The 12374-nt window shown below is 39.1% G+C and overlaps 1 pseudogene across 1 annotated transcript; it reads left to right on the top strand.

Moving 5' to 3' along the window:
* The first annotated feature begins 1489 nt into the window (after positions 1-1489).
* LOC114296871 (G-type lectin S-receptor-like serine/threonine-protein kinase At2g19130) lies at positions 1490-12167 on the top strand (annotated as a pseudogene). The gene is made up of 3 exons (XR_014335906.1): positions 1490-2710; positions 2993-7257; positions 9533-12167. The product of XR_014335906.1 is annotated as a G-type lectin S-receptor-like serine/threonine-protein kinase At2g19130 (transcript).
* Positions 12168-12374: the final 207 nt, after the last annotated feature.

The following is a 12374-nucleotide window of genomic DNA, read 5'->3' as shown; positions in this document are numbered from 1 at the left end:
TCTCTCTTTAATACTTGGGTTTTAATAAGAAGTGTGGGTTGAATTTTTCAATTTGGTATTAGAGCCTTATAACTAGTCACATGCCCAACCAAGCTTTGATACCAAATTGAAAAGTCTAGCTCACACTTCTTAAAATCTAGATATTAAGGAGAGGGAAATTGGAGTCTTATAACTAGCACAGATGGCGCAACTCCAAGTGAAGTGAGACACATTCCAACATCACACAACTAAGATAACCTAACTATTGAGGCTTGACCCTACAACAAATAACAGTAACATTAGCCTAAAGAAGATAAGAGGCTGAGCATGGAGCCATCAATTTTTCCATTCTCAAAATCCTTAAAGAAAACCGCCTTGCCCCATTCTATCAATCATCTTTCTCAAAATCTCCAAAACCAAAATGCAACAAAAAATTTCAACTAGAATTTGGAAGAGGAGGTTTTGGTTATGTTTTTGAAGGAACATTGCTTGATTCCATTATCATAGTTGCGGAGAAGTTGGAAAACATCAACCAAGGGAAGAAGTTCGAGCAAAAGTCAGCATGCTTGGTTCTAACCAACATGTTAATCTTGTTTAGCTTTGTGGGTTTTGCTTTGAAGGTAACATGACTCCTTGGATTCCTATCTTTTCCAAGAAAAGGGGTAAAAAAAGGTTATGGACTAGAAAACAAGGTACAAAGTTTTACTAGGGATAACCACAGGGTTGGCTTTATTGTTTATTAAGGATAGTTTAGTCCTTTAGATTGTTAGGGTTTTATTCTATTAGCTTATATAATTGTACTTAGGGAGTGTTTGTTTCAGCTTTTCAAAGCTAACTTATGGCTTTTAGCTTTGAAAAAGTTATTTTGGACTGTTTGGTTAAACTTATTTTAAACAACTTCTGATTCTAGCAGTTTATTTTAACTCAAAAAAGCTGATTCTGAGAAGCTGCTCACCCATTGCTTCTGATTATCAGCTTCTGCTGTGGACATGTTAATTTATGATTATACTCTTAATTTTTTTTATTTTTTATTTTTTTAAAAATAGAAAAAGACCCAAATGGACTATAGATTATTATTATTATTTTTCATGAGAAATGTAGACAAACAAAAAATAAAAATTAATTGAAAAAGCTATTTCACAGCTTATTTAACAAATACTATTCAGCAACTTAAATCTATAATCCAACAGCTACACCAAACAGATTAACAACTTCTGATTAAAGTCATAATGTATAATCTGTTAAGCTATGATCTATAAGCTGTTTTAACAGCTACACCAAACGGGGCCTTAGTTGATTGATTAAGTATATACAAGATTTCTATTCATTCTCTTTTATCATGGTATCAGAGCAAAGTTGTGATCGAACCTAGGTTATTCTTGGCACCAGACGTTGCACATCGCAGGTCTGCTTCTGTCTCTCTCACGCATCACAAGGCTCTCTTTCGCATCACAGGCATCGTTTCTATCCATCCCAGTGCATCGCAGGTCTGTCTCCACACTTCTCATTACTAGGGTTTACTTGGAATTTTGTGTTCGAAACCCTACGGTTGTGTTGATAAACTGCGTCTCTAGACTTCCTCCTTCTTTTGGTATTGTTCACTTCCTCTATCGATTTAAGTTGTTATTTATGAGCATTTGGTGAGATATAGAGATTGTATTTAGAGGAAAATTTGAGGGCTATTTGTTGATACTTGTTGGAATAGTGAATTGAATTTTAGAAATATGGCTGATGATAAAACTGCAAGCTATCATTATTAAGTTAGATGGTACCAATTATTCTTATTTGTCTCATGTCATGAAGAATTTTATAATGGGTAAAGTCATGTGGAACTATGTTATTGGTATAACTATTAGACCTATGGAATCCAAAGAAATTGAGGCTGATGTTTCTAAATGGGATAAGGAAAATGCACAAATTCTTATTTAGTTTCATAATTCAGTTCAAACTACCATTGGTATGAATTTTTCCAAGTATTCTACTTCTAAACAAGTTTGGGATTATTTGAAAACTATGTACCTTGAGTCTAACTTTGCAAAACAGTATGAACTTACGATGTCTATTCGCAGTGCCAGTCAAAAAGATAAGTCCATTTAGGAGTTCTACAATGAGATGACAACTTATTGGGATCAACTTGCTTTAATGGAACCAGTAGATTTGTAGTTACTTGACAGTTATACCAAGTATCGGGAGAAATAACGTCTTGTTCAGTTTCTTATGGCCCTTCGTGATCAATTTGAGCCACTTCGGAGAGCTATTCTTCATCGGTCCCCCTTACCTTCTGTTGATGGTGCTATCCGTGAGCTTATTGCGAAAGAAACTTGGTTTAAGATGGCTCATGGTGTTCTTGCCTCCCAATCAGTTTTTGTTACTTCTCCGCTCTTGCCTACCCCATCATTTCATTTATTTTAGGTTACTGGTAAGCCCAAGTCTCGGGTTTCCATGGATGAGTGCAGTTTCTATTGTCAGCGAGGCTATTGGAAACATGCTTGTCCTAAACTTTTGCAGCCCGAGGGTCGTTCATCTAGTCCACCATCTTCTAAGTTGCCATCTTCGGGATCTCGTTCATCTGTCGCCTTTTCTGTACCAGCTTCTGAGAATGGGCCATCTTATAATATGCAATCTATGTTTGAGCAGTTCAAGTCTTTCATGGTGGCTAATCCAAATCTTTTGCCCCAGGCCTTCGCTATGACTAACACTCAGTTAGGTTTGTTTGGTTCATCTTCTTTAGGTAATATCCACACTTCGTGGATTTTAGATTCTGGTTGTTTACATTATATGACCCCTATTGCATCTCTCCTTAGTAATTGTGTCTCTCCATCTTCTTCTATCACTATTGCTACTGCTAATGGTTCTTCTATGCCTGTACACTGTATTGGTTCTATTTCCTCTTCCCATTTGTCTCTTTCTCCTGTATTTTATGTGCCTTACCTTTCACAGTCTTATTTCTATTAGTCAATTATCTGATTCTAGTTTTGATGTTGTTTTCTCTTCTTCTCATTGTGTTGTGCAGGATCGGGTATCCAAGAGGCAGATTGGGATCAGGCGTAGAGTTGGAGAACTATATATCTTGGACAGCTTGCATGTTCCTCCAAAAGTGTCTTCTACTGCATTGTCTTCTTTTTGTTTAAAAAATAAGGCTTCTTTATCTTATATTTGGCATTCTAGGTTAGGTCATCTGTCGGGTGACCATTTGAGGAAGTTAGTTCGGTCTGAACATTTAGGCAGTTTTCCAGTTGATAATATTTCTAAGTGTCGAGGTTGTAAATTGGCTAAAATGTCTGCTCTTCCTTTTAATAAAAGTAGTTCTATTTCTTCTTCTCCTTTTCATTTGGTTCATACTGATGTTTGGGGTCCTTCTCCTACAGTTACCAAGGGTGGTTCGCAATATTATGTGTCTTTTGTGAATGATTATAGTTGATTTACCTGGGTTTATTTGATGACCCGAAAATCTAATTTTTACAAAATATATTCTAATTTTTACTCCATGATTCGCACTTAGTTTTCCATCACGATCAAAGTTCTTTGTTCTGATTTGGGGGGTGAGTATTACTTGTTTGAGTTTGAGTTTTTAACTACTCATGGCACTATTCATCAATCTTCGTGTTCTGACACTCCTGCCCAAAATGGTCGAGCTGAGCGCAAACATTGCCACCTTAATACTGCTCACTCTTTGTTGCTCTCGTCTTTTGTCCTTCCTATTTTTTGGGGAGAAGCTATGGTCATTGCTACATATTTTCTCAATCGAATGCCTACTCCTCTTCTCTCAAGCTTATCTCCGTATGAGCGTCTTTTTGGTGTTACTCCCAATTATTCTCTTTTTCGTATTTTCGGTTATGCATGCTTTGTGCTCCTTTCTAAACGGGAGTGCTCTAAGCTTAGTTCTCGTTGTGTCCTATGTGTCTTTTTAGGATATAGCATTACTCAGAAAGGTTATCAGTGCTATGATCCTACCACCAAAAAGCTATATGTGTTTAGGCATGTCACATTTTTAGAAAAACTATCCTACTACACTATACCTTCCACCACTGCCCCTATTACCAGGGATGAATTGGTTCACGTTGACTCATTTCCTCCTGATGTTTCTCCTGATGAGTTTGTTTCTGATCTTAAGGTCTCTATTTTGCCTCTTACTAGCACTTCTACTATCTTGCCAGGCACTTTCTCTCCCCACTCCCGCTTCCCCTGCTCCTCTTCTTGTTTATCAGTGCCGCAAAGCACTTCGTAGCTCGCCTGTCTCTAGCTCTACTGTCTAGAGATGGCAATTTGAACCCGGCCCGATCGTGACCCGATCCCCGACCCCGAATTGAGTAGTTTTTCCTCGAAAAATACTCTCGACGGGCCGGGGATGGTAATCAAAATTAAATCCTCGATAATATTCGGGCCGTGGACAGTGACACATTTTTCAGCCTCGGCCCCGCCCCGCTTAGCCCCCGATTTATATATATATATAAATGTGTTTAGGGGTTTGCTGACTCACTGTCACACAAAACAAAAAACCTCTCATCTCTCTTTCTCTATCGCCTCCCTCTCTCTCTCACACACAACCGCCGCTCCTTCCTCACCGCCGCTCCTCTCCCTCGTGTCGGCGTCGGCGTCGGTGTCGACGTTGACTCCTCCATGTGTTTAGGGTTTGTTCTTCAGATCTGAATGGAGATGTTGATGAAGATGATGATGTTTATGTTGTTGTTGATGAAGGTTTTCTGCTTTTGTTCTTGATAATGCGGAGGGATTCAATGCTAGAGTGTCGTAGTTGGTCGACGAAGTTCCCACCATCACAGATCGAAGAGAGAGGGTAAGAGTTTGTGGATTTGATTGGGTATACCATACATATATATATATATATATATATATGGGCATATTCTGGTCATTTTTCTTAGAGCTTTAAACCTTCCTGTTTATGCAAAAAATCATGTTTCAACTATTAGGTGCCAGGCCACACTTGATTGGGAGGATGATAGCCAAATTTATTTTGTATTTTTGTTTTGGGGAGAGAAATATGCATGCTATTGTTGTTGTTGATGATGATGTTGATGTTGATGTTGATGTTGTTGTTGTTGATGAATGGTAGTATTTTTTGAAGCTATATTTTTTTTTTTTGGCCGAGGAATGTTCGGGGTCGGAGAAACCCGATCTCCGTTAGGGGGCAAGGGCGGGGGTGGGGGCAATGATAAGTTTCCCGTCGGGGATTGGGGTCGGGGACGGGGGAAATTCGTCCATCGGGGAGTGTGATCCCCCGCCCCGCCCCGTTGCCATTCCTACTACTGTCCCTCCAGCTGTTTCTTTGGATCCCGCTCCTCCTGTACATCGCTTTCCAAAGCGAGACCGTCATCCTCCGAACTGGTATGGTTTTGGTAATACATGTTTTTCCCTTTTTTATCAGTTTTTTCTTTCTTGTCTTCATACTTATTTTGAGCCCAGGTCCTACAAGGAAGCTTGTCATGATCCTAATTGGATTCCATGAATGATGAGTTAACTGCTTTGGCTAACACTCAGACTTGGGATTTGGTTCCATTACCTGCTGGCAAGAATATTGTAGGCTGTAAATGGGTCTATAAGGTCAAAACCCTTTCTGATGGTTCTTCGGAACGGTACAAAGCTCGTTTGGTTGCCTAGGGCTATTCTCAGGAGTATGAGATTGATTACGATGAGGCTTTTGCCCCCGTTGCCAAGATGCCTATTGTTCGCACTCTTATCTCTATTGCTGCTGCCCATCACTGGCCTTTGTTTCAACTCGATGTCAAAAATGCTTTTTTGAATGGGCATCTTGCTGAAGAAGTGTATATGCACCCTCCATCGGGTCTTTCTCACCCTCCTGGTGTTGTTTGTCATCTTCGCCGTGCTCTATATGGTCTCAAGCAGTTTTTTCGGGCTTGGTATGAGCGCTTTCACTCTGTTGCACTTCAGCTTGGTTTTCGCCCTAGTCATCATGATTGTGCTTTCTTTGTTCGACACACTACTGTTGGCCTTGTTCTCCTTCTCTTATATGTGGATGATATGATCATTACTGGTTCTGATTATAGTACTATTGAGGAGGTTAAGCATCAGTTGTTTCAGGAGTTCGAGATGAAGGATTTGGGATCTCTTTGGTATTTTCTTGGTATTGAGGTTGCTACTTCTCCTACTGGGTATCTTCTCTCTCAGACTAAATATGCCTGTGATATTCTTTCTCATGCCAATCTCACTGATGACAAAATTGTTGACACTCTTCTTGAATTGCATGCTAAGTTTTCGGTTTCTAATGGTGTTTCTCTTGAGGATCCCACTGTGTATCGCGAGTTGGTTGGGTACCTTGTTTATCTCACTGTTACTTGTTTGGATATCTCCTATGCTGTGCACATTCTCAGTCAGTTTGTTTCTACTCCTCGTTCCACACATTGGGTTGCCTTACTCCGTACTTTGCGCTACCTTCGTGGTACTTTGTTGCAATGTTTGCTGTTATCTGCCTCTTCGGACTTACCTCTTCGTGCTTATGCTAACGCTGATTGGGCAGGTGACATCTCTGATCGTAAACCCATTTCTAGTCTTTGTGTTTTCCTCGGCGATTCTCTCATATCTTGGAAGAGTAAGAAACAGTCTGTTGTTGCTCGTTCCACCGCTGAGGCTGAGTATCGTGCCATGGCTCATGCTACTTCCGAGATCGTTTGGCTTCGGTGGCTTCTTTTTGATATGGGTGTCTCTCTTTCTGATCCGACTCCGTTGTATTGTGATAATCAGAGTGTTGTTCAGATTGCCTATAATTCAGTCTTCAATGAGCGGACCAAGCATGTTGAAATAGATTGTCACTTTGTCAGACAGCAACTTCAAGCTAGCACTATTACTCTCCCTTTTGTACCCTCCTCTCTTTAGTTGGCCGATTTTTTTACGAAGACTCACACTATTGTTTGTTTTCGTTTTCTTCTTGGCAAACTTTTGATACTTTCTGCGCTCGCATCCTTAGTTTGAAGGAGGGTGTGAATTTGTAGTTTATATTGTTTATTAAGGATAGTTTAGTCCTATTGATTGTTAGGGTTTTATTCTATTGGCTTATATAATTGTACTCAGTTGATTGATTAAGTATATACAAGATTTCTATTCATTCTCTTTTATCAGGCTTATCTCCATGAAGAGTGCAGGGACTGTATCATACACCATGACCTCAAACGTTCTATTAGATGTTGGAACTCTACCCAAAAGGAATGGATTTTGATCTAGCAAGCTTGTTTGGCGAGAATTTAGCAGGGTTCTGACAACCATGAAAGGAACAATTGGATATCTAGCGCCAGAGTGGATATTAAGGTTAGACATAACAATAAAGGTGATGTATACAACTATGGAATGATGCTTTTTTGAATTGATATGGGGAAGAATAAACATAACAACTAAAGCTGATGTTTACAACTATGGAATGATGCTTTTTTGAATTGATATCGGGAAGAATAAACACTGATCAATCCAAAGAGGGGAAATTTAAATTCTTCCCAATTTGGGCTGCAAATGCATCCATAGAAGGCGGTGATGTCCTTAGTCTATCAGACCATAAGTTGGAGAAAAATGTTGATGTTGAAGAGGTATGGGGAATTTGTAGAGTTTCTTGTTGGTGCATCCAAGATGAAAATCATAGGTCAAAAATGGGTCCAGCAGTTCAGATCCTCGAAGGGGTTTCAGATGTGAAGCTGCCTCCAATTTCTCATTTTCTCCCATCCCTTGATGACTAGGAGCTTATAGTTTTTTTGAATTGTGTTGAGAATTCATAACCATGGGGTAATACTTGTTCAACTATTTACTCAGGCCAAGAGAACTATATTGTTTAAAGTTTAAAAAGAATAATACAAGGATGTGCTTGAGCACTTACCTATGCAATTAACTATATCTATTTGTTTTTGTATACTGTACAGCTTTTAATAATTGTTATGCATTTGCGACTTGTATATTCAATGTTGTGTGATCCATGGGGATCATAGTTTCACTGTAATGTTGGTTTTCTTCTCTATGTATCTAGGTTTCTTTGGAATTTCAATTTTGGGATTGTAGATCTTCCACAACAAAGGTGTTTTGGTGATTGTGATTGGAGTTTAGTCTCTTCGATATGACAGTGACAGATTGTTCCCTTTGTAGATCTAGTGTTGCTTCCATGGAGGCTATAATTGAGGGCAAAGAGGTTTCCATGGGGATCTGTGATCCTCCAAATGGTTGAGGGCTTCATCCACACCTTTAGTTAATGAGTTAGTAGCTGCTTTGCCTTTAGTTAGTCGTGCGGTCAGCGATTGATTCTTTGCAAATGGCGAAAGCTAGGTCTCTGGTGCGATGGTTTCGGTCTTCATAGTTTGGTTGCACTGGTGTGTTTCCAAGGGAGGAGGAAAGATTGGTGAAAACAAGTAAGAGTTTGCTGATCAGTCCAGCAAGCTTTGATGCTACTGGTGTGATTAGTGTGGTTTCGCCTATCTCCCATGGGAGTCCATTTTTTTCAAACTAGGTGTATCTTCTCATCCTTCAGCAGTAGGTGTGCAACTCGGGTAAGTTTGGTCAGTTGAGGAGTTGCCTAGGTCCAGTCCAAGTTGTGCTAAGAGTTGTCTAAGGCCAACCTTCTACTTGAACTTGTTTGTGCAAGCCTGACTTGAGCATAGTAAATTCAACTTCAACTTGGGCTAGGTTCGAATTGTCTGATTTACCCACAAATCCGAACTCTATTTATATATTTTGTTTATTTATTTATTTAGTTTCCTGCTAGGCTAATTAATTTGTTAAATATTAACATTTTTTTCTACTAAATTATTAATAACATTAAAATAAATAATTTATATGATGAGAGAGAAAGACGAAGAGGAGAGAGATGAAAATCGAGAAACCCTTGTGCTGCTGGGGTGGCCTTTGCCATTTATGAGTGACAAAGCGAAATGATAGGTTTTGCGGTGTGTTACTTGTGTATGTAATAAATATTGTGAATATGATCTAAATGTTTAGATTAATTTTTTCAAACTTTGGTTCCTTGCACCTTCACCAAAATTGTCCTTTCACCTTTAATTGTGCCATTAGAAAATTTTATGTATGACACATGTGCCCATTTTTGTTAGTCTTATTAATGCTAGATTGCCAAAAAATTAAGTTCATAATTTGATTTAAAAGTGTAAATATTTAATAGTGAATTCAAAGTCAAAGGTGTAAATTTCAAATTCAAGTGGGTCTACAAACCCCACTTGGATGCAGCTCTGTTATTAAATTTTTTTTTGACTTCTCGTTGGAGTGACAAGCACGCGGATGACTGCATTTCGTATTTCCAGTCTATCAAATGTCGAATGACTAAATATCCCAAACAATGAAAAATCATGGCACGTGTATTGAGATGTATATTTTTTCATCTTTTCCAGCTCTTGGTGACAATGATATGCTAAAAAATTGAAAAGAATACCAAAAAATATTAAAATAAAGTGTAATTAAATCCCCATAGAAGACAATCAGCCTTGAGTTTCTTTTATCATGACATGATTCTGTGCGCATTTTGTTAAATTTTGAGACCCTTTCTTCTAAACATCCTAGTCATCCTCTTTTTCATACTCCTTTCCCTTTTGTGCAGATATCATTTGGGTATTATCAGACAATATTCATACTTCATGTTTTCTGTATTCTTCCTATGCTGCATCTCTTTCACCAACCATCTCTCCCATGGAGCTGACACCATCTCTACAAATCAATCTCTCTTTGGGGACCATATCATTGTCTCTGCCGGTGGCAACTTTGCAATGGGTTTTTACAAACCAGGTAAGTCTTCCAACTATCACATGCATATGGTACAAGAAAGTATCTACACAAACCATAGTGTGGGTAGCAAATAGAGATATACCCATCTCTGATAAGTATTCCTCAGAACTGAAAATCTTAGATGGTAACTTAGTGCTTAACGAGTCCCAAACCCCAATTTGGTCAACAAATCAGAACTCTACCACTTCAAATTCTGTGGTAGCAGTTCTTGGCGATGATGGTAATGATTTTGAGAGATGGGTCTAATTCAACACAACCAATTTGGCAAAGTTTTGATTACCTTGTTCACACTTGGTTGCCCGGCAGCAAGATTTCATATAACAAGTGAGCCAATACACACCAAAGCCTAACTTTATGGAAGAACTCCGAAGACCCTTCACCAGGACTATTTTCTCATATTCTAGATGCAAATAATAGCTATGTTTTGTTGTGGAATGGGTCTAAACAGTATTGGACTGATGGTCCTTGGAATGGGGAGATTTTTAGCTTGTTACCTACAACGAGACAAAATTATATGTTTAATATTAGCTTTGTTGACAATGAAAATGAGAGTTATTTGAAATATTCTCCCTACGATCCTTACATTATATCTAGAGTTGTTATGGATGTTTCGGGGCAACTCAAGCAACTCACTTGGTTGGAGGGCAGCAAGGAGTGGAATTTGTTTTGGGCTCAGCCCGGACAGCAATGCGACGTTTATGCTTTATGCGGACCATTTGGAACTTGCAATCAAAATACACCACCCTTCTGTAATTGTTTGACTGGTTTCAATCCTAAGTCGGGCAATGATTGGTATTTGGGTGATTACTCTGGTGGGTGTGTAAGGAGAACCAAGTTACAGTGTGGAAATGCCAGTGCTGCTAATCAAGAAAAAGATAGGTTTCAAGAGTATTCCAACATGAGATTGCCTGAACATCCTCAATCTGTGGCTTCTGGCAGTGCTACGGAATGTGAATCTTCTTGCTTGAAAAACTGCTCTTGCACTGCCTATGCTTATGACAGGAATGGGTGTTCAATTTGGACTATGCACCTCGTTAACCTGCAACAACTTTTGGGAAATGACAGTAGTGGAAGCAGTCTTTATCTCAGACTTGCTGCTTCTGAGTTTTCCAGAGATAATAATATGGGGATTATTGTTGGTGTTGTGGGTTCAGTAGTAGTTTTGGGCTTCGTTTATGTTATGTGGAAGCAACAAAGGAGGCTTATAGCAACCCCTTGTGTGCTTTGGCCAAACACTTTTTGGTTGAGCTTTCTAGGAAAAGATCGAATAGTTGCAGTTTATGGTTCATTGGTTGCATTTAGATACAAAGATTTGCAAAAAGCAACCAAAAATTTCTCGGAGAAAATGGGGAGCGGAGGTTTTGGTTCTGTTTTCAAAGGGACATTGCCTGATTCCGCTGTCATAGCTGTGAAGAAGTTAGAAAGCATCAACCAAGGAGAGAAGCAATTCCGAGCAGAAGTCAACACACTTGGCACCATCCAACATATTAATCTTGTTCGGCTTCGTGGGTTCTGCTCTGAAGGTAATAAGAAGTTACTGGTGTATGATTACATGCAAAATGGCTCATTAGATTCCCATCTTTTCCATGGAAAGGAGTCGAAGGTATTGGACTGGAAGACAAGGTACCAAATTGCACTAGGGACAGCCAGGGGGTTGGCTTATCTTCATGAAGAGTGCCGAGACTGCATTGTACACTGACATAAAGCCAGAAAACATTCTATTAGATGTTGAATTCTGCCCAAAGGTAGCAGATTTTGGTTTAGCAAAGCTTATTGGACGAGAACTCAGCCGGGTCCTGACTACCATGAGAGGGACAACAGGCTATCTTGTGCCTGAGTGGATAGTAGGAGTAGCCATTACACCCAAAGCTGATGTTTACAGCTATGGTATGATGCTTTTTGAATTGATATCAGGAAGAAGAAACAGTGATCAACCCGAAGCAGGGATTGTTAAATTCTTCCCAATCCAGGCTGCAAGTGTAGTCATAGAAGGAGGTGATGTCCACAGCCTATTAGACCATATGTTGGAAAAACATGTTGATGTTGAAGAGGCATGGAGAATTTGTAAAGTTGCTTGTTGGTGCATCCAAGATGATGGGAATGATAGGCCATCAATGGGTCAGGTAGTTCAGATCCTCGAAGGGATTCTAGATGTGAACCCGCCTCCAATTCCTCGTTTTCTTCAAGCCCTTGTCAACCGCTAGGATTGTACAGTTTTCTCATTTCTTCATTGAATTCTCTCCAGTCGGAATTTACAACCATGGAGCAATCCTTGTGCGTGTCTAGTTTCAAATCAAACAATAAAAAATGTATGTCCTTGCATACTTCTCTATCCTCTTTTAATTACTGTATATATATTCTGCTATTTTACAGAAGCCTTGGACCCATGTCCGTGTAAGGCTTCTTTTGTTAGTTTTTATCTATTGTTACTTCTATATTCGTTGGCATTAGTGTTGTTTCATTGTTTTAGTCAATGTGTTTGGCATGGTTTTCCTTTAGAAAGCGTTTAATTTTTTCTTGTAGGTACTTTTCAAAATTGTAAGTTTTTTTTTTTTTGTTTTTTGGGGAGAAATGAAAAAAAGGACGCTTTGTGGGCCATTATAACATTTGTAGGCTCCAGTCTTGGATAACCGATTTTCAGTCAGATTTAACTCAAT

This window comes from Camellia sinensis, chromosome 7, assembly GCF_055761805.1.
Source record: "Camellia sinensis isolate YWXY chromosome 7, ASM5576180v1, whole genome shotgun sequence".
Taxonomy (NCBI): domain Eukaryota; kingdom Viridiplantae; phylum Streptophyta; class Magnoliopsida; order Ericales; family Theaceae; genus Camellia; species Camellia sinensis.
Note: the sequence above shows the minus strand (reverse complement) of the source record. Positions and strands in the feature narration are given on the sequence as shown.